Below are 23692 nucleotides of genomic sequence, written 5' to 3'. Positions count from 1 at the left end.
ACAGAAATGAAAAAGATGTTGAGAAGCCTTTTGTTTATATGTAAACAGATGAGACTTCAGGCCAAAGTGGTCATGTTTTAGAAGTGACCTGTATAATGAAAGGGGAGTGGTTACCTCTCTAGTTGAGCTGTTTAGTTCAGTCCTGACCTGGTAAGGAGTTCAACAGTGTGCTGTGTGGGTGCTGTCTCTTTCCCTCTTTCTGCCCTTCAACTTCAACCCGTAAGCATGTGTTCCATTTATACTGGATTTTAAAGGGAGTTTGCTTATTTGAACTATTATGTATATTTGGAGCAGCATAATTGAGTCTAGTTTGGAATGACTGAGTTCTGAAGGGTTCTTTATTCTGTTCTTTGTGTTTCATTGTGTAATTTTGTGAATAAATTTTTATCTGTTTTAAAATCTAGTAGTCAACCTAGCTAACTTACTCCGGGTAATTTTCACTTACCAAAACAAATTGCAAAGTTATGGTTTGGGGCTGCCTGCTTAACAATGTTTTGAGTGATCTGGCCTAGTCCATAGCATGAGCCTGTGCAAGTCTCTGCCACAGAAATTGGTTGAAGCAGAAATATAGAATTTTTTTTTTCAAGAAGGGGTTACATAAAATTCCTAGGTCTAAAGCGATCAGAGTTTTGGGAGAAATTGAGAAAAAGATACAGGGTTGGGTGATCAGCCATGATCAGATTGAATGATGATTGAATGTCTAAGCTTCTCAACAATGCCAGAGTCACTCTATGTGGTGTAGCCAGTTTTCACTTTGTGTTTGAACTTTATAATTGTGTGAACCTTATCTGTATAATGTTTTTCCTTGGCTTTCGCATCTGATTGCCTATGTACTTTCTACCAAGTGTCATCTACCCTCCTAAAAACACACAGTTTGACAACATCACTCTGCTTACCTTGATTATGTGTCTGTTTCGACCACTGTTCTTTACATGAAATATTAATGTTTGGCAACCCTATTGTTTGGTGAATGTTTAGAGATCTCCTCAGGACAATATAGTTGGAGATTCTCCTGTAATAGGACGAGTAGTGTTTCTGGATGTTAACAAGAACCCAGTCTGGATTGAATCTCTGTACTGATTAGCTGCTCAGCTCATTTGCTTTGATACTTGGACAAAACATTCTATTTATCTGTTTGTGCTTGATTAATGTGGCTGAACTTATGCTTTGTATCATTCCTGTGCTTGCACTGTCAAAATTCTTTCAATGTGAATTGATTACCAGAGTCAGATGCAGCCAATAACTTAATGCATAATTAGGCAATTAGTTATTAGATAATGTGATGTAACAATGGTGTAGTCTGATCTCAGACTCCTAATGAAATAAAGGATTTTGTCACTGGGTCAAAATCTGGAATTTCCTCCCTCATGGCTTTGTGGGTCAACCCACATCAGGTGAACTGCAGTGGTTCAAAAAGGCAGCTCAACACCACCTTCTCAAGTGCAACTAGGAACAGACAATAAATGTTGGCCCCGCCAGCGATGCCCATATCCCACAAATGAATAAAAAAAACTTCTGGCTCCCTCAAAAAAGCATCCACTAGCACCTTGTATCTGATATCCTGAAATAGACCTGCAAAATAAATATGAACTCATTCTCAAGATTTGGAAGCAAGTATCCAAGGATGTAAAGATTCCTGTGACAGACTGGTCTGTATGATTTGACATGACGTAATGCTTTAGAACACAGTTTGATCTGTTCATCAGCCTATGGCAACCAGTCATAATTTCTGTTGAGAACAGATTTTTATTTTATGGGAATTCTGGAAGATTTTGGACTATTTGGACATTCTTTGGATTGAGAAGAGTTATCATTTAGTTTTATGAATGCTGCAGTTAACTGTTTAAAGCGTGCTGTAAGCTAACTGCTGTTTTTAACTGCAAGTCAAGTGACTTTGGAGAAGTTCCTAAGTAGAGATTTAAAGAGGAAAGGAGATGTAGTTTATTTCATAATTATATAAAAGGTAATTCTGACTTTGTAAAGGCTAGATTACTATCCTGAAGGTATCTAGCAATCTGCTCTGGTCTTAGGATTCCGTTTTTGCATAGGGAGCAGTTAGAGAGTACATCTTCAGTACTCTCAGTTCAGTTGGACCCCTCCATCTGGCCTCTCACCTACTCTTAATCTCTTCATTGAGGGTTATTGACTTGACATCAGACACCTGAATTTCCCTGCTCCCCCTACCCATTCTAATCTGGTTCCCTTGCTCTCTTGTTGTGATCTGTTCTCTCAGTCTAACCTTGATATTGTTATCAAACCTGCTGACATGGGTAACGCTGTTGTTGATTGCTTTGCCAATCTCTACCTTGTAGAGGCTGAACACTAACTCTCAGATATGTTCACCTGTCATCCCGGATCATGTCTCCGACACTGAACATCAAGCTGTTGCTTCCTTATATCACCTTCTCTGGTGACCTCACTCCCACAGCCTCCCACCTCACATAACCTGCTTTTACTTTCTTCCCAAAATCCACAGACAAGATTGCCCTTGGAGATCGATCATTTCAGCACATTCTTGCCCCACTGAATTTAGTTCTTCCTGTCTTGATTATGTTTTTCCTCCCCTCATCCAGTCTCTTCTGCTTTACATTTGTGACTCTTCTGACGTAGTGCATTGTTTCCACAGTTTCTAGTTTCCTGAAGCAGCTGTTTGTTCTTCACCATGGATGTACAATCCTCCAACTACACACGTGCCCCTCAATGATATGGTCGAAAGAGTCTCCACTTCTTCCTTGAAAAGAGCCCTGAACAGTTCCCTCCCACCAACATCCTTCTTCATGGATTCAAAAAACAAACAAAGAACACCAAGAAAATTTACAGCCCAGGAACAGGCCCCTTGGCCCTCAAAGCCTGAGCTAATCCAAATCCATTGTCTAAACCTGCCACCCAATTCCTAACCATCTGTATCCCTCTGTTCCCCACCTACTCATGCATCTGTCTAGATGCATCTTAAATGAATCAACCATGCCTGCCTCTACTACCTCTGCTGGCAACACATTCCAGGCACGTACAACCCTCTATGTAAAGTACTTACCGTGTGTATCCCCCTTAAAGTTTTCACCTCTCTCCTTGAAAGCACGACCTCTCGTTATTGAATCCTTCACCCTGGAAAAAAGCTTATCTCTGTCTACCCTGTCTATACCCTTCATGATTTCGTAAACCTCAATCAGATCCCCCCTCAATCTCCTTTTCTAATGAAAACACACCAACCTACTCAACCTCTCTTCATAGCTAACACCTTCCATACCAGGCAACATTCTGGTAAATCCTTGTAAAGGATGCACCCTCTCCAAAGCATCCATGTCCTTTTGGTAATGTGGTGACCGGAATCGTACCAACATCATGTACAATCTTAACATGACCTGCCAGCTCTTATACTCAATACCCCGTCTGATGAAGGCAAACATACCATATGCCTTCTTGACCACTCTATCTACCTGTGCAGCAACCTTCAGGGTACAATGGGCCTGAACTCCCAGATCTCTCTGCTCACCAACTTTTCCCAAGGCTCTTCCATTTTCGGTATAATTCGCTCTAGAAATAGACTTCCTAAAATGCATCACCTCACATTTGCCTGGATTGAATTCCATCTGCCACATCTCTGCCCAACTCTCCATTCTATCTATATTCTCCTGTATTCTTTGAGAGTCCCCTATGCTTTCTGCTACTCCACCAATCTTCGTGTCATCTGCAAACAGATTCCTTTAATTGTGTGGAATATGTGAGAGGTTTCCTGATCTAGTCCCCCTTGAGCTATTCTCAAAGCTCCTTCCGGTTACAGGAAAGATACTATTTAGCTGGAGAGGGTTCGGAAGAGATTTACCAGAATGTTGCCAGAAATGGAGAGTTTGAGGAAATGCTGAATAGGCCGGGGCTATTTTCACTGGAGCACATGAGGTTGAGAGGAGGCCTTATAGAGGTTTATAAAATCATCAGGGAGCAGATAGCACGAAGGGTAGGTGTCTTTTCACTAGGTTGGGACCTCTCAAGACGAGGAGGCATATTTTTACAGTCAGAGGACTAAGATTTAAAAAAGATATGAGGAGCAACTTTTTTACACAGGGAGTGGTTCATGTGTGGAATGAACTTCCAGAGGAAGTGGTGGTTGTGGGTGCTGTTATGATGTATAAAAGACATTTAGATAAGTACATGACCAAGAAATGTTTGGAGGGATATGGGCCAAGTGCATGCAGGTGGGACTACTTTAGTTTGGGATGATGGTCAGTGTGGACTGGTTGGATTGAAGGGTCTGTTTCCATGTGTATGATACTATGACTCTGTGGTACATTGACTCCACCCACAAAGTTGCTAAAGGAATTCTGAAGAACAGTCATTTAGATTAGATTAGATTACTTACAGTGTGGAAACAGGCCCTTCAGCCCAACAAGTCCACACCGCCCCGCCGAAGCGCAACCCACCCATACCCTTACATCTACCCCTTACCTAACACTACGGGCAATTTAGCATGGCCAATTCACCTGACCTGCACATCTTTGGACTGTGGGAGGAAACCGGAGCACCCGGAGGAAACCCACGCAGACACAGGGAGAATGTGCAAACTCCACACAGTTAGTTGCCTGAGGCGGGAATTGAACCCAGGTCTCTGGCGCTGTGAGGCAGCAGTGCTAACCACTGTGCCACCGTGCCGTCATGGGGTTTGAAACATGAACTCAGTTTCCCTCTCCACATATGCTGCCAGACCTGTTGAGTTTCTGCAGCACTTCCTGTTTTTATTTCAGATTTCCAGCTTCAGTAGTACTTTGCAGATCAAAGGAGGTAAAAGCAATATGTGCAACCTCTCATACAAGTGTGGATTTTTCAGCCAATGCAAATTTTCTTGATATTGACTTAGTTGGTTTCAGTCTTTAGATAACACTTCAATTTCAAAGCTGACAACTTTCTTTTAATCAATATGTTTACCCTGATTTGTGTATAGGCACACAAACAGGAAGAGAGTGGTTGAAGGAGAAGTAGGGCCAATCGGAAACCCGAAAAGGAGATTTACAGCCAGAGGCATTGAACATGTTAAATGCATAATTACATCTGTCTTTACAAAGAAGAGGATGCTGCCCTGAACATGGCGATAGAGGAAGAAAGAAACTGAATAAGGAAAAGGTCTTGGGTAGATTGTCACACTGAAATTTAATAACGTTTCAGGACTGGATGACATCCATCCAAAGTGTTTGAAGAAAGTGAGGGTAGGAATTCCAGAGGCACTGGCCATAATGTTTAAGTCTTCCTGGACTTGAGGGAGGTATTGGAAGACTGGTGAATTGCGAACATTACGTCCTTGTTCAAGAAAGTTGTAAAGATAATCCCAGCAATTACAGACCAATCAGGTTAACTTCAGCGGTGAGAAAACTTTTGAAAACAATTATTTGGAATAGAATCACTGGTTACTGGTGGGTTGATTAGGAAGAGTCAGCATGGATTTCTAGTCTCCTTCAATTACTCTCTCAAGGGGAAATTATGTTTAAGTAGCTCGCTGGACCTTTTTTTTGAAGAGGGAACAGAAGGGGTTGATGAGGGGAGCGCTGGAGTCTCAGATGATGCAGTGCCTCACAATAGACTTGTGAGGAAAGTTGTAGCTCATGGCATAAAAAGGACAGTGGTAACATGGATGCCACATTAGCTGAGTGATGGATATTTTTCAGCTTGAAGAAAATTGATAGTGGATAACCCTGGGTGGGGCTCAGATGGTTGCTTTTTCTGATATACATGAGTGATCTTGCTATTGGGGGTGAGGAGACATTTTTAAATTTGTAGATGAAGAGAATTGTAGACAGCGAGAAGGATAGTGTGCAACTCCAAAAAAAATTGATACATTGGTGGAGTTAGCTACATCTTTTTAGGGATGCATGGGGGTTTAGTGGTTAGCCCTGCTGCCTCACAGCACCAGCAACCCACATTCAATTCCAGCCTCGGGTGATTGTCTGTGTGGAGTTTGCACATTCTCCCCGTGTCTGTGTGGGTTTCCTCCAGGTGCTCCCGTTTCCTTCCACAATCCTAAGATGTGCAGTTAGGTGGATTGGCCTTACTAAATTGCCTATAGTGTTCAGGGATGTGTAGTATAGGTGCATTAGTCAAGGGTAAATATAGGGTAATGGGTTTAAGTGGTATACTGTCCAGAGGGTTGGTGTTGACTTGTTGGGCTGAAGGGCCTGTTCCACACTGTAGGGGTTCTAAATTTCTAGGCAGATAGATGGCAGATGTGGTTGAATACAGTGAAATGTGAGGTGATACACTTTGGCATGAAGAAATTTGAAAGACAGTATAAAATAGGATGTGCAATTCTAAAAGGGGTGATAAATCAGAGAGACCTGGGTGTGTACATGCACAGATCCAAAGTTGGCAGAAGAGGGAGAGAAAGCAGTTAATACACAATACAGTGTGCATGCTGATTCCACGTATGAGAACCTTCACTGATAAGGCTTGATTGAAGAAGTTGCGATTGTTCGCCCTGGCTAAGAGGAGATCTGGTTGAGGATTTTGAAATTAGGAGTACGAGTGGCAGAGTAGATAGGCTGCATTTATCCTGGGTAAAAATAAGGACTGCAGATGCTGGAAACCAGAGTCTGGATTAGAGTGGTGCTGGAAAAAGAACAGCAGGTCAGGCAGCATCCGAGGAGCAGGAAACGTCGATTTTCCTGCTCCTCGGATGCTGCCTGACCTGCTGTGCTTTTCCAGCAACACTCTGATCTAGACTCCGCATTTATTCTGGTCTGTTAAAAAAACAAGAATGTGAGGGCATAGATTTCAAGTGATATGTAAATGAAGTAAAGAATTAGAATGAGAGTTTATTGTCATGTGTACTCAAGACTGTAGGAATTCAGTGAAAATCGTACAAAGTCACCATTCTCTGGCACCATCCTAAAGTACAAAACCAGAATTATTTTAAAAAGTAAGAAGAAATAAAAGAAACAACCAAAAGAAAAGGAAAACATCCAGAGTGCAAAGTCTGATCTCCTTGGGTTTACCCTTGGTCTGGAGTCTCAGTCAGTCTACTCCTGACTCATGCTCCACAGATCACCTTTGTTGTAGCCAAGTCACGACCGATCGCTGGAAGGAGTCACTTCTGTTGCCCACCTCTATTGCACATGCTCAGGAAGCCAGGCCAGCTCTCACAAAGGCAATACAAAATTGGTGGTGCAATTCTAAAGGGAGTGCAGAAGCAGAGGGACCTGGGTGCGTACATGCACAGATAGTGAAAGGTGGCAAGACAAGGGGAAACAGCACTTAATAAACCATACAGTGTGCATGGCTTATCAAGAGCAGGAGACAATGTTGAACCATACTTATTAGACCTCAGTGGGAGTATTATGTGCAATTGAGGGCACCACATTAAAGTAAGGAGGTGAATGGATTAGAGGAAAATGCAGAAGTGCCAAAGACATTGAGAAAGGCATGCCTTTCCTTGATGGGTGATGTGAGAAAAAACGTTTTCCTGCAGTGAATAGTTTAGGTATGGAATGAATTGCCCATGAGGTAGAGGTAGGTACAATTAAGGCATTAAAGAAAGCATTGGGTGGTTATTTGGATAATAAAGGTATGGTAGGATATGGGTTAAAGGTAGGAATTTGATAACAGAACTGGTGCAACCACAATGGGCCAAATAGCCTCCTCTGCACCATAATAATTTTGTGATTCAGTGTCAATTTGTGCTCAAGTGATCACAGCAGTCATTTTAGGTCAGTATTTGTCTTTGTCCATGAAATTCTTGGGTATTGAAATCAGATGATGGAAGTAAAATCCATAACCTATGTACTCTTAAGATACACCAAATAGGTATATTCATTGGTACCAACATTTTCCCTTTTGTTAGCACCTATATCTGCATCCAAACTGTGAATGGCTTTATTTGTCTTCTGACTTTGATTATCCTGTCTTTGCCTCTGATTAGTTTGAGATGTTGTTGTGTCAGTAAATCCTTTCTTGGTTCTCAATGTTTCCTCTCAATGTGTCTAATATTTGAGCAAAGTCTACAGGTTTTTTTTTAACGTAGAACCCCTACAGTGTGGAAACAGGCCCTTTGGCCCAAAAAGTCCACATCGACCCTCCAAACAGTAACCCACCCAGACCCATTCCCCCTACCCTACATTTACCCCTGACTAATGCACCTAACCTACATACCCCTGAACACTGTGGGCAATTTAGCATGGCCAATTCACCTAACATGCACTTCTTTGGCCTGTGGGAGGAAACTGGAGCACCCGGAGCAAACCGACTCAGACACGAGGAGAATATGCAAACTCCACACAAACATGATTTGGAGATGCCAGTGTTGGACTGGGGTGTACCAAGTTAAAAATCACACAACACCAGGTTATAGTCCAACAGTGTTGCCCCTTCATCAAGTGATAGTGGAGGAATCAATCCTAAAACACAGAATGTCACACTGTAAATTTTTTCTATAAATTCTGTGTTTTAGGATTGAGTCCTCCACTTTCTCCTGATGAAGGAGCGGTGCTCCGAAAGCTAGTGTGCTTCCAGTTAAACCTGTTGGACTATAACCTGGTGTTGTGTGATTTTTAACTTTGTCCACACAGACAGTAACCCAAAGCTGACTTCAGCCAGTAGATGCTTGGACAGTTACACATTGCACATAGAAAACATGATATTTGTTTGTCACCTCTCTTCTCCTTGCCCTGTGGTTTCCTCATGGATTTCCATACATAATGACAAAATAACACTGAGCAGGAGTAGGCAATTTAACCCCTCAAACCTGCTCCATCATTTAACACAATGATAGCTGATCTCATCTTGGCCTCAAGTCCACTTTCCTGCCCACTCTCCATAACCCTTCAACCCATTACTAATTAAAAATGTCCATCTCCTCCTTAAATTTACTCAATATCCCAGCATCCACCATACTCTGGGATGCTGATTCTGCAGATTCATGACATTTTGAGAAAAGTAATTTCTCCTCATCTCTGTTTTAAATCTGCTGCTTATGCTAAAACTCATTCTTGACTGCCCCACATGAGGAGGCAACCTCTCTACATCTACTTCATCAATCCCTTTTAGCACTTTATATATCTCTATTAAATCTCATCTCATTCTAGTTGGTGTTGATTATAAGAGAGTGGTTATGTGATTCGACTTTTATCTTGAGGTCAATTATAATATCTTAATATTAACTGATAGTTCCAAAGACAGACAAATGATGACACAATTCGATTAGAATAAAAATATCTGAAATTGTGACTCATTGCTGTGTCTAAGCTATGACCAGCGGTTATAATGTTTGCAATTTGTGTCTCCAAAGGATGAAAGAAGATAACAGTAACTTCTTGTAAATGATGCTAAGTATTGAGGTTGATCACAAAGCATGATAACTAGATAATCATGAGATGAGTGCTTTGTAGCGAGAGTTGCAGAGACGTTCTTTCAGCATTCATGCAAAAGTTATGCTCTGTAACCTTTTGACCAGCTGGTAGGTTTCAAAATGTTTCACTCAGTAAACCCTATCATTTGGTGTTCAAGTTTTCACCTTATGTTAATAGCGATAAATGATTTGTGATCAGCTTTCAGTCTGAGTCCTTGGGCTTCTTTACTCCAAAACCTTGCTGTTGTTTCTCAATAGAGCCCCCCCCCCTGTTGAGATTGGAAATGAAAAGGTTCATAGCTTTCAGAACTTTGGACACATTGACTTTTGGTGTGTGGCTTACTGAGCAGAACTATTACCTCTGAGTTACAAAGTTACAGGCTCAGCTCTGACTCCAGACACAAGCACATAATCAAGATTGACACATCAGTGCTTCCTCACTGAGGTTCTGTCTTTCAAATGAAGCAATAAACTGAGATATATATATAATCTTGGTTGAGGATGATAAATTAACTGAAGTAAGCTGAGTGGTCAAGCATGTACAGTGCCTAGATACCCTTGTGTATAAACTATGTACCGGCTTTTCTTGTGGGTGAGAAACTGTCAGGCTTTGGAAATTTCACAACATATGTGATAATCTAAACTATAAGTGAACATCAAAATCTGTGTTGCCAATGGTCACAGCAATTTAGAATTGCACTAAGATTCACACCGCCCAAGGTTGTGAGATATCCAGCTTGTATATGGACACAGATCCCAAGAGTTATAAGTGCAGCGATCTTACACGCGTAAGGCTTGGATTTATTTAACACCTTCAAGATCATCAGGGTACATCAAAATGCCCAGAATTTTCAAGGGTTCTATGAGACACCCCCTCATTTTTCTAAAATCCAGTGCATACAATTTCAACTGCCCCAATCTCTGCTCTTACGTCAGTCCTGCCATTCCAGGAATCAATTTGGTAAACCTTCACTGCACCCCCTCCATAGCAAGAATATCGTTCGTTAAATAAGGAGACCAAAACCACACACAATATTCCAAGTGTAGCCTCACCAATGCCTTGTATAATTGCAGCAAGCCTTCTTTGTTGCTGTCTTACAATCCAGCCACTCTGAAGGTCAGCATACAGTGTGCCTTCTTTACTGCCTGCTTCACCTTACTTTCAGCGACTGGTGCACAAAGGCACTCATTGAATATTCCAATCTCTCAATTTATAACCATTCTCCTAATTTTTTCTACAAAAGTGGATAACATCATATTAATCCACATTATACTGCATCTGCCATGCATTTGTCCACTCAATCAGCCTGTTCAAACCACATGCAACATCTCTGCATTCTCCTCACTCTCCTAACCAATCTTATATCACCTACAAATGTTGAGATTTTACATTTAGCTCCTTTATTTAAATCAGTAACAAATACAGTGACTAGCTGGGATCCCAGCACTGAACCCATGATTCCCCACTAATTACTGCCTCCCATTTCAAAAAATACCCATTTATTTCTATTGTGTTTTCTATCTGCTAACCAATTTTCCATCCATCTTAATACATTATCACTGATTCCATGCATTTCAACTTTACATATTACTCCGATGTGAGACTTTGTTGAAAGCTTTCTGAAAGTCCAAACAAACCACATTCACTGTTCCCCTGATCAACTCAACTAGTTACATCCTCAGAGTTCCAACAGATTTGTCAAGCATGATTTCCCTTTTGTAAATCCATTGTTTTTTAAGTCCTCTGCTATAAAATCCTTGTTAATGGATTCTTGAAATTTCCCCACTTACAACTTCAGACTGGTCTAATTCCCTGGTTTCTCTCTACGGCCCTTTTTAGATAGTGTAGGAGCTGTATCAGAGTCTAAAAATCTTGAAAGATGATCTTCAATGTGTCCATTATTTTGGGATCAATTCCTTAAATACTTTGGGATGTAGATTATCAGGCCCTGGGGATTTACCAGCCTTCAATCCCATCAATTTCTCCAACTCCATTTCTCTACTAATTCAGATTTTCTTCAGCTCCACCCACTCACTAACTTACGTACTCCCCATCATTTCTGATATATTTTTGTTCCCTCCTTTGTGAAGACAGAAGCAAAGTATGAATTTAGTTCATCAACCATTTCTTTGTTGCTAGTTATAAATTCCCCCGTTACTGATTGTAAGAGATCACTAATCTTGTTGCCTTTCAATTCCTATAGAAACTTTAACAGTCAGTTCTTCTGTTTCCTGCAAGTGTACTGTCACTCTTTATTTTCCCCATCTTAACCTATCTCTTAGTCCTCCTTTACTGACTTCTAATCTTGTTCTCATGAAGCTCACCAAAATATTGATTTTTAACATAGAAACATAACACATTATGTAGTTTATAAGAATTTATTGTTTTGCCTTCAGGTACATGAACCATAAGATAAAACATTATGAAAGAACTGGTGACTTATTGGATAAATCGTAGGTAGGGCCCAAGCATGAAAGATTGATGCTATTCTTCTTATTCTCCAAAGTTAATTGCAAGTATTCAGCATTTTCATAATTTTAGCATTTACACAGGCAGGGATAGCACAGTTCTATATTAGATAAATATGATTCTTCTGTAATAAAGAAAATATTCCATTTGTGTGAACATTGTTTCCATAACAGTCCATCATTAATGCCACAAACTATCCAGTTGATGAATAAATAAATATTACACGTGATTTGTAAATTCCTGAAATTAAAACAAGTTGTGTCAAATTAACAAGGTTTAACTGCCCTCCCAATGCATAAAGATAATAAAGGATAAGATTTCTGTATTCTTCAAGGTATCATTGTCCGTATGTTCTCTTGGTAAACTTCATCAGATGTTTCAAGAATGTGCCTAATTGAATCTCAGAATCATCTTTCACTGTGCAAATTGGCGTCTGTAAGGAGAAAAATGTTGGTTTCACTTTAAGGTCACAAAACATGATAAACAGCAGATATTTAAGTAGTATTACCTTAGAGGTAAAGTATTAACAGCATTTAGTAAGGATAACCAATTCATATCCTGTCATGTTGGCTATAGAAAACACTTATTACTGATTCTAATTGCCCTGACAGAACTGTTGATGTATGTTGTTCTTAAACTGTTGTTAACTTGATTCAAATGGAATGTTTCTTGCCTAGCATTTCAAAGCACACTTAAGAGTCAATAACATTGCTTTGTGTATGGTGTCACATATGTTGAGTTGAGTAAAAGATAGCAGGTTTCCTTCCCTGAAGGATATTCATTAATTAGTTGGGATTTTCTTTTCTCTGACAACCTTCCAGAGTCACTTATATGAATGTCAGCAATTTTTTTCCAGATTTTTTTCTAAATTTGAATGAAGGTCCTCAAACTGCCCATATTTTGCTTATGTCTCCCTAAACCCTTCCTATTCATGTACTCATCCAGATATCTTTTAAATGTAATTGTACCAGCCTCTACCACTTCCTCTAAAAGCTCATTCCATACATGCACCACTCTCTGTGTGAAAAACTTGCCCTTTAGATCCCTTTCATACTTTTCCCTTATCATCTTAAACCTGTACCCTCTAGTTTTTGATTATTCTACCCTGGGAACAAGACTTTGGCAATTCACCTAATCCATGCACTCATGATTTTATAATCCTCTATAAGATCACTCCTCACTTTTCCTTGTGTTGATTTTGCTTCTTAGGTTTAAAGCCAATTGCCTTAAATCTGTTCCCTCTCATTGCTGAGTAGGTGTGTTGTAAGGAAGACTTACCTTTTCTGCTGCTTTTAGTAAGTTCATTTGAAGTTTCTGCAGATCATGCTGGATGCGTGGACAGGGAGTAATATTCTTCAGGGCTTTGAAAGCTTTGCAAAATGTTTCTGAGATGTTCTGATGCTGGAAATTAAATTATTGCTTCATTAAAAACACTGATTCAGTGATAGAAAAAACTTACAGTTCACCAGATTGTCCCTGGCTTTTTCCATCACATGTTCATTGAATTGATATATAATTAAAGTTTGATGAAATCCTGGAAATGTTTATAATACTAAAACTGAACGTTTTTGAAATAGACCCAACATTCAGAAATAAAGACTAGAAAAGGAAATGTAGTAAAGGAATGCTTATTGCTGTTAAAAATAATTAAATCAATTATTTAATTTAATGAAAGGATAAACTAGAAACTAATTTGTAAACTAATATGCCAAAGTGAAATCTCAGAATTTAAGTTCAGATCTCATTATACAAGTATTGGCTGTGCTGAAATTAAGGTTAGCTCCTCAAGTGGAAAGAATTAATTATTAATTTGTCATTCAGGATAATTGACAATTTAGAATTTTTTGAGTTATAAGGAATATTCATGTTAGATTCAAATGTTAACCCTGCTTCTCCCTCCACAGATGCTTCCAGACCTGTTGAGTTTCTCCAGCATTTTTTGTACTTTTTTAGAATTCTGATGAAATGGGTCACACTTAAGACAATAAGCAATATTTATTTCAGATTCCACCTGACCTACTGCATATTTCCAGCATTTTCTGGTTTCATAGCCAGTTGGGAATGTGCTGAAACAAACAAGAACTCAGCACAGGGTCAACATTTTAAAAGCTATTTAAGGAGCTAGTCAGGTTGAAAGTTATAATGTGCTGCAAAATATTGGCGTCTCTTACATATGTTGTACCACAAACGAACATTAATATCTGATCATTTCTTAAATGGCACTGAGAAACATTTGGTAGTAGTTTAAAGGGAAATAAAAATCACATTGTTCAGAAAGGGATAATAATGCAGTCACATGAAAACCTGCTACATTAACTGAGGTGCTAGCTTATTTAAAATAATATAAAACAGTATGATTGGCCCCCATTTTTTAAAATAGCTGAACATCCTACATTCAAAAGTTTTGGAAAGCAGGAATGTCTGATGAGGAATAGTCCTGTAATTTTTTTTATATGCAAACGGCTGACAACCAACTGATTTGTTAGCATTGAAGTAGAGCAAAATAGGAAATTTTCAAAACACAGTAATATTAACTGGATTAAAGTTAAGGGGAGGATGATCAGATTGATGGTTTCAATGACTGGATGGGTTTAGAAGAGAATCCTCCCGATCTCTTCTTGTTGATATGAGGCAATGGAAAAAATCTAATCCTGACAGAGCCAGCATTGTGAGCGGGGTGACAGGTTTGCTCTACCAAATGGTCTTTTGCTGCCTATCCTTTTTGTAAGGTGAGTCGCTTGTCTGGCTGCTTTGTGCTGCAGAGTGATGCCAATGGTGTGGGTTCAATTCCTGTACGGGCTGAAGGTCCCACCTTCTCACCCTTGCCCCTCGTCTGAATTATTGTGACCCTTAGGTTAAACCACCGCCAGTCAACTCTGACTAATGACAGAGCATTCATATGGTCCTCTGAGACTGTGATGATTTTACTGAGGATGAAGCAGCAGAAGAATCTGAATGTCATTGAGTCATAATAATCCATGGCTGTTATTCCAACCACATGGTTGAGCACCAGTTTTTGAACATCAGTTGTAATTGTTTTTCCAATCAATCTATTTTATAGTTCATATATATAACATACAGTTAAAGGATAGCTGGGATTTCTTGAAGCTCTCAACATAAGGATATTATTGTAATCTTTAAATTCAATACACAAGCATCAGTAGCATAATGAGACAACAATTTAACTTACTGTCATATCACTGAAAATGTCCAGAATCATTTTGTCACGACATGCAGCCTGCAAAGAAAGTGCTATTAGAACTTCTCTATTCAAAGGAACACAACTCCAAAGCACAATATTTTCATTACCATTGAACCAAAAGATTGCTGAAACCTGTTACAGTTGTAGTGGAAATGGACCATCAATATTCAACTTCTTTCATTTGCGAGGATTTTACGGACTCAAAATGGTTTTAAAGTTACTGCTCTGATTTCCAATGAGCCCAGGTGACCCACATGGGAAACACAAAACCAACTGCCTCAAAGTTACAACTTATATCAAGAAGCTTTGAAACTCAGTGAGGTGTCAAGAAATGTACATCTCTTGTTTTCCTCATGCTCGCATTGATAACTTCACATATTGTGAAGGAAAGTTGTCTAAAACTGTCCAGTTGAAATGAAATAATGACAGACATCAGCATCCACAAAGGAAAGGCATAGCTACAGCAGCCTGCACGGAGGATGTGCTTTTGAATTTGCGATTTATTGTTTCTTTTGCAGCGGTAAGTAGTGAAACTCAACTTTCATTCATTCAGGGAAAAGTCTGAAGGTGTCTAAATTGTCCAAACTGGAAGGACTGCTCCCCAGGGTTCTGAATGACATAGCTGAAGAGATTGTGGAGGCATTGGCACTGATCTTTCAGCAGTCACTGAAGTCTGGGAGGGCCCCAGAGGAGTGGAAAATGATTAATATAACTTATCGATTTAAGAAAGGAGGGAGGCAGAAGACAGGAAACTATAGGCCTGTTAGACTGACCTTGGTCATTGGTAAGAATGGAGAATCCATACTTAAGGGCAAGATTGCACAGTACTTGGACGTGCATGGTAAAAATAGAGCTGAGTCAGCATAGCTTCATCAAGGTGAGATCATGCCTGATACATCTGTTCAAATTCTTTGAGGAGGTAACAAACAAGTTAGACAAAGGAGAGCCAGTGAATGTGATCTATTTGTATTTCCAGAAAGTCTTTGACAATTGCCACACAGGAGGCTGCTAAATAGGATGAGAAATCTGAAGCAAAAAGGGACTTAGGAGTCCTAGTTCAGGATTCTCTTAAGGTTAACATGCAGCTTCAGTCGGCAGTGAGGAAAGTGAATGTAATGTGACCATTCATTTTGAGAGGGCTAGAATACTCGAGTGGGATGTTCTGCTGTGGCTGTATAAGACTCTGGTCAGACTGCTTTTGGAATATCATGTGCAATTTTGAGTCCTGTATCTAAGGAAGACAACACTAGAGGGGATCCCGACTATAAAGGACTTCACATATGAGGAGTGGTTGAGGACTCAGGATCTGTTCTAAATGAGGGGGAATCTTATTGAAACTTATAGAATACTGAAATGTATGAATGGGGAAGATGTTTTCATGAATGGGAGAGACTACAACCTGAGGCACAGCCTCAAAGTGAAAGGATGAACCTTTAGCGCTGAGATGAGAAGGAAGTTTTTCAGCCAGAGGGTGGTGAATCTGTGGAATTCATTGCCACAGAAGTCTGTGGAGGCCAAGCCATTAGACTATATTTAAGACAACGATAGATAGTTTCTTGATTATTAAGCGGATCAAAGACTATGGGGAGAAGGCAGGAGAATAGGATTGAAAAACCTGTCAGTCATGATCAAATGGCAGACTCAATGGGCTGAAGGGTCTAATTCTTTTCTCATATCTTATCGTCTTATGTCTAAACATTGGATTGGCTCCCTTCATTTATAAAATTCTTCTTAATTTAATTGAATTGAAGGGTAACAACTATGTGCTAAAACAAAATTGTGGTTGACCAAGTGTGGTTTAGAAAGAGGGGAGCCATGACCCCCTCCTCAACTGGTTAAAACAAATATTCTGAGTTAACCCTAAGACCTTCGTGGGCAGCTGAATCTAATTAGCAGTAGTCTACTTGTTTCAAATCAGCATTCCAACTAAAAATCAAGAATAAATGTTTTATTATTTGGGTAAACATAATTAATATTTTAATCATGGGTGCTATACAATAACAACACAGAATGGTAAATTGGTCTAAATGACTTTTTGTGTGTAATAGTAACAAGTAATAAATATTTCCCCTCCTTTTATTTTTAACGAACACATATGGACTTCAATGAAAAACATGCCCGTTTGAATGCTAACTTGTTTATTTTCTAGATCTTACTGGAAACCTCAAGTTGTATGAAAGCCAGATTTTTTTTTGAACATATAAGATAAAATAGTATCAGTATTTACAATCACTATTTTGCATTCAACTATTCCATAGTGATGTTATTATAAAAGATACTAACTTCACTTACCAGCCTCTTTGTCATATGTGTCAGAGTGTTGATGATCTCCTTTAAGGTCTGGTCATCAGAGTTCATTGTTCTCACAGCTGTACTGTCCATGCTCACTATGATGGAGAAAATCAAAATCATAAACTTCAGCATTTCGGTCCTGACAAATTGTAAAGATCTGATTTCTCAAACAACTCTTCACAGGGTAATGTATCAACAGAAGCTTGTGAAAGCCTGAATGGTGAGTGCACCCTTTTATATCCATTCCTCCAAAGTCATGGAAACACCCAAGAGGTCACTGGGGCACTACCAAACCATCTTACCGTGTACGAGATTTCCCAGAATGAATCATCTCACGTATTCAGTTACATAATCTAAAATATTGCACTGCTCGTTGAAACCGACAGGAAGGAAATTCTTATCAATTGGGTTGATTCATTCTGAGATATGAATTAGACCAGATAAATTTGATTCTTATTCTCTAAAATAAATATATTAAGATAATTGTGACAATGCCATTTATGGATCCATGTTCCTATTGTGGTATTTAATTAGGAGGCGAAAATTGAGTTATGGCAGCTAGGACCAAATGGGAGATAGTGAAGCCTGTTGAGAATGTGAGGGGTGGGAAATCAGTGGGAGTCAGAGCTGAGCTAGAAGATATAAAAATCCACGGTTTTGCTCTAATGTAAAAGCAATCACAGAAATGGTTTCCTCACACCATGGCTAATTAATGTACAAGGAATAGCAGTACACTGCATTCAATGCACAGCTTCAGGACTGAACTGATAGGTTGTTGGCAGAGTCCTCCTCTTTGCAGTTGAGCAAGGTGGTTAGTCATGAAGGTTTTGCTTTACAAAGAAACATATCCTAAATTGACACCATACAATACCCTCCAGGAACCACAATGAAACTGACATTTAAACAAAAAAAATGAAAGCTCTGCTAAACTTGCATCAAATTTTGGTTTGGCCATACTGAGGAGGTTATTATTGCAAAGGGTTCTAATAAGAAGCGTGCACTTGAATGCATGAGTTTAGCAATGTTGAGGCTAATTGATAATTATCGTAGTTTCTTATGGTGCAAATATTAAAACAAACAAATGCAAGATTAGTGCCTAAACTAATTAGGCAAAGACTTTTTGGAGCTTTTTAAGCAGCTTGTACTCACTTTGGCACCAGTATATGACATCAGTTCCCAAAGAAATGTAATAATTTGGCAGGAGTTGTTCAGTATCTCACAAACACACTGTTTAGTAATCACCATTAACATTGTAACCTCAATGCACTCTGTCCCCCATCTAACAGTAAATGGCTGCAATGGTTGTAAATTGGTCTGGGCTTCTCCATTAACAGGGTCTAACCTGTTGTGGCTGATGGTAGAGATCTGTCATCCATCAGAACATGAGGAGGGCTGGACTCGAAGGTAGTGCCATGTGTGAAATACGGAACTGGAACTTCTTCCATTATAGCTCTGGTGCTCCCTTCCCTGCCCAACAAATGGCCCAGAGCACTGAAATCTGTACAATCTGAGGAAACAGTCAGTTGCCTTTTGAGGACAACCCAGGAAAGTATCTGAACTTTCCTCTTCAAATTCACACCAGCTGCCTGCTTCAACACTAGGAACAAGATATGTTATAAGGGGTGACCTAATAGAGGTTTATAAAATCATGGTGGGCATAGATAAGGTTAGTAGCTAAGGTCTTTTCCCCAGAATAGGAGAATCTAAAACTAGAGGGCATAGGTTTAAGGTGAGAAGGAAAAGACTTAAAAGGGACCTGAGGGGCAACATTTTCATACAAAGGGTAGTGGTTATATGGAACAAGCTGTGAGAGGAAGCAGTAGAGGTGGGCACAATTATAAAATTTTAAAAAATGTTTGGACATGTAAACGGGTAGGAAGGATTTAGAGAGATATGGGCCAAATGCAGGCAAATGGGACTACTCAGTTCAGGAAATCTGGTTGGCATGGATGAGTTGGGCCTAAGGTCTGTTTCCATGCTGTATGACTGTATGATTTTATGACTCAATATAGGAACAGTAGATTTCACAAAGATGCTATACATAAGTACTAAGTGAAAGGATCAGGTGGAATAGTATATTTGTAAATTCTCTTGATTGTATAATCCTTCCCTTGTTTGTTTTCACTGTAGTTAAAGATGATGGTAGTTGGATAGTGATGGAATCACTGACCTTGTTAGTCGTGATCTTCATGCAGAAGGGGTTGAAAGGATTGAGTGCAGTTGATGGACTGCTTGGTACCTTGCAAGTCATTGGAAACTGCAGTATGTGCTCTGAAACCTGATAATGGAGAACATCTGTCAAAGTGCCCTTCAATCAGATAGCAGCCATCTACCTGGACACCTCTGGATCCTCCTGCCTTGTCCACCTCGGTGTCCTCTTACCAGTGTTCACTGACACAGAAATTGTGGGGCAACCGTACCTATGCGCTCACTCGGAAACGTGGATGTGCGCGGTTCTAGAGCCTTTGTGTCATTGCATCATATGCAAAGTTTGCACTGTGTATGGATTCATAACAGGAACAACATTGACATGGGGTTTGGCATCTGGTCAACGGGGTGGGGTCTTGGTCCTGTGGGTGGGGGGCAATCGAAAAGACTTCTTGTTTCCACATCCACAACCCCGGATCTCTTTTCCGACCCACTTTCTTCCTATCCCTCCTGATCCCAATCTCCTACCCCTCTCTCTCCTCTTCCTGGATGTCAGTCTCCAGATTCAGTAGATAACTGCCTCATAAATAGTAATTGCTTACAGAATGCTTGCACCATGAGCTCACTTAAGTGGAAATGGTTCAGCAATGTGATTAACAATGCCACCAATCAGATAATAAATCTCTTTGCTCAGACACAGTCTGAAAGCAGAGTTTTTCCTTGTATATGGTTTCAGTTTTCATCTGCCTTCATCCCACATTAAATAAGCTAAGTCCAAACACCTGTACATCTCTATGACTTTATGACTCTATGATCTCGCTTCTCAGCTATTTCACCATACACTAGCATCCACTGAAGAAGATGAAACTGATCTTGTGTATGCATATTGTGGGATTCCAAATGACTTGACTGATTTCCACATGCAAGGCATCAAACTTGGACATTCAAACAATAAACAGAACAAAGGAACTAATATAATCATCCTTAACAACCATGACTATATCATCAAAATACATGTCATGCCGGGTCCAAGATAGTATCCATTGAACTTGTTGCTCAGCATGACTGGACAGCTTACCTTGAAAGCAAGCTGGAGTTGATAAAGTGTGAAGCTGTTTAAAGCACAGCAGGTCAAGCAGCAATAGAGGAGCAGGGGAGTCGATATCTCAGGTCGGAAGCTTTCACCAAGCTAAAAAGCAATTGCTGGACTTGTGTAAGAACAGTAAGCTGTCAGATAATATATACAGTAGGATTCATCTTCATGGCTCAAAGCATTCAAGTACATAAAAATGATGTTCCTTTACATCTCATCTTGTCTACAACTGATTCTGCACAATGTGAGCTCGATAAATTGTTGGCTGAATTGTTTCTGTAAGTTTTGAGCAAGATTTTCATTTACATTGTGATGATTCCTTCACATTTTTGGATACTGTACAGGACTTGCATAACCGTAATATTGCAGGATCATTATGATCAACTGACAATGCTGGCCTATTTGCTAATATACCTGTCATGGAGGCATAGACATCTGCATTACAGTTGTATACCATGACAATCTAGACCTGCCACCATTGGGTGGACCAATATTCATTGAACTTATGAATTTAACAACTCATGCAATGTGCTCAATTTGAACAAAACCATGTCAGACCGAACCCAGCTTGGCTCAGTCCTTACAAACATCTTTGTTAGTTTTCAGGAAAATGACACTGAAATCCTACTACCAGCCCATTTGTGAAGTGTAGATATAATGTTTTCTATATTTAAATCCACAGATGCATGAAAACATTTCCTTACATTTTAATAGGCCCCATCCTGAGCTCAGATTCATATTTGAAATGGTACAGTCAATCAGCTTGCTAGCTAAGAAATTAGCCAAAGGGCACTACTACTGTCTACCACAAACCTATCTTCACTGGCTCATTTTGCATTGGGATTCATATAGATCCATGTATTTCAGTATTGGCCTTGTCAGTAACCTCATATATGTACCTGAGTTATTTGCTTGCTGTAGATTTTTGATGCTAAAATAGGGCACATCAAAGAAATCTTGCAGGATAAAGGTTTACCATGACTCGGCTATTTCTCACTTTATATTGTGCAACCTCTTGAACAACATTATGGCAGTCACGTTTGGTGCTGCAAACGTGCTGCCTACCTCAGATTATACAGGAAGGTTCAGGAATCTTAAAAGTTGCAGTAGTAGGTGAAGTTAGCTGCTTCAAGCTACTGTATTGTTCACCATTCACAGGGTACTTTCATAATGCCAAAAAAGGTATTCTGCCTATCACACAATGTGGTAAATGAATGCCAGTATTAGCGTAATGCTAGATACGTATGCTGACAGATCACATCAAGTAGCAGATCTCTTTGGTTGTACCCATCGAGCAACATATTGATGGTAGCCCATGCTTGCCAGACTTGAAATACAGTGTTCAATATTAGATCTATTGCAATTAAACAACATTTTCTGGATAACCCTGAGTATGCAATGAATTATACTGATAACCAATTTAGGATTGTCAGTCAAGCTCACATTCTGGTGCATTTGTGCATACTGGCTCATTTATTAAACATAAGGTCTTGCTGTTTGTAGACAGAAAAAACATGGACACACACTGTGCATGTTTCAACTCCATGAAATAGATGATGCAGTGGTAGTGTCCTTACTACTGGAAATGGAGTTCTACCTGCTCCAGAGGTATGCAATAACATCTCCGAATAGATTGATTAGAAAAATAAGTTAATAAAAGAACACTCCATGGAGTAGATGACAGCCATTTGCTGGTTCATTTCACAAGACAATGCCTTCACCAATCAGGAATTTAACAAAGTCTGGCAGTTAACTATCAAACATCATTAACTGGTGCTTTCTCCTTAGCAATACCTCTATCAGTCCAAGTCCAATTGCCAGCCATTCAGCAGTCTTCTCTCATAGAGTATTATTGTTGGTTTCCCATTAAATTGATAGTTCTTGTGAATTAATCTGATGGGTGCAAGTTGGAAAAGTCCAACAAGCTGCCTTTTTTTCAGCAACACCTGAAAACACAAGTTTGGGGTGGGGTATAAGACAATGTGCAGATAGTATAAATAGTCAATAAGGAAGAAGACTTTGGGAGAGGGGGGGCAATATGGAATAAATGGTCAACTGTGCCTTTACTTTAATAATAGCTAGGGAGCACGTATATAAGGAGCTATATGTCATGATGATGTCAAATCATATGGAACTGGAACCCAAAGGCATAGATCCAGAGAATTCTCCCTCACCGTCTTGTGTATATCATGTATATATTTAATCAAGGCTGTTAATGTTCCCTGACCAGGGTGAGGACTACTTCATATCAACATCCCAGACATAATTTTAATAAACTGCATCACCTCTTAATCCTCAGAGCAAGGGGCTCCTCTAGCAAAGTGCCAATGACTGAAAACTTCCTTTCTCCTGGTGAATAAGGCAGAGTAGCACACCACCCACGATGTTTTGGGGAAAAAAAGTTCAGAGAATGTTGCCATATCTTCACAAAGTCTCCTGAAGTGTTTCATTAATCATTTTCAAATGCAAGGTAATCAATCAGTGAATCTGTCAAAGTCTATCATTAAAAGTTGAGCATGGCTTTAAACGTTGTTTGTAATCTCAGCTCTGATTTGTTAACTCCTATTCAGCTAGTCTTTATTGGAAGAGGTTTTAAGTAAAGTGTTACTGGCTGCTGTAGGGAGCTTACTCATTTCTAGTGCTCTCTAGCAGTGGCAGCAGTCATGGCTTGTCAGGTGTTTAAAAAGTTTCTTCCTCTCTTTGACAGTGTTTTGGTGGAATAGGTTGCAAAAGACAATTTCATGCTTCCAGAAAAATCTCAGGACAAAGTGCTTTAAGCAATGGTTGTAGTGGTTGGATCTATCAACAAAAAGTAAAAAATGGTGACATTCACCCAGTTCATGTAGAAGGTGGTGTAACAGTTCTACTCACAAAAATATGGAGAGACTAAGGCTATCTTGGATGATCAGGATTACAATTTGTTCAGAGATGGAAATACAGAGGAATCTTGATTATTCAACATTCGATTATCCAAATATTCGATTATCCAAACAAAATACTCCCACCTGAGGCGTTCGGATAATCAAGGTTCCGCTGTGTTCTTGAAAAATGCACAGCATCCATAATGGATGTTGCAAGAAACTGGTCATTCCATGAAGTCTTTTTGTCTCAGCCTGGAAATGCAATTTTTTTGAGGTTTGTTACAATGAATTCAATGTTAAA

The 23692-nt window shown here is 39.6% G+C and overlaps 1 pseudogene; it reads left to right on the top strand.

The window, feature by feature from the left end:
* Positions 1 to 23193: 23193 nt before the first annotated feature.
* Positions 23194 to 23481, top strand: LOC140492311 (10 kDa heat shock protein, mitochondrial pseudogene; annotated as a pseudogene).
* The last annotated feature ends 211 nt before the right edge of the window (positions 23482 to 23692 follow it).

This window comes from Chiloscyllium punctatum, chromosome 20 (genome assembly GCF_047496795.1).
Source record: "Chiloscyllium punctatum isolate Juve2018m chromosome 20, sChiPun1.3, whole genome shotgun sequence".
Taxonomy (NCBI): Eukaryota; Metazoa; Chordata; class Chondrichthyes; order Orectolobiformes; family Hemiscylliidae; genus Chiloscyllium; species Chiloscyllium punctatum.
The sequence above is the reverse complement of the archived record's forward strand: the minus strand, read 5'-3'. Positions and strand labels throughout refer to the sequence as shown.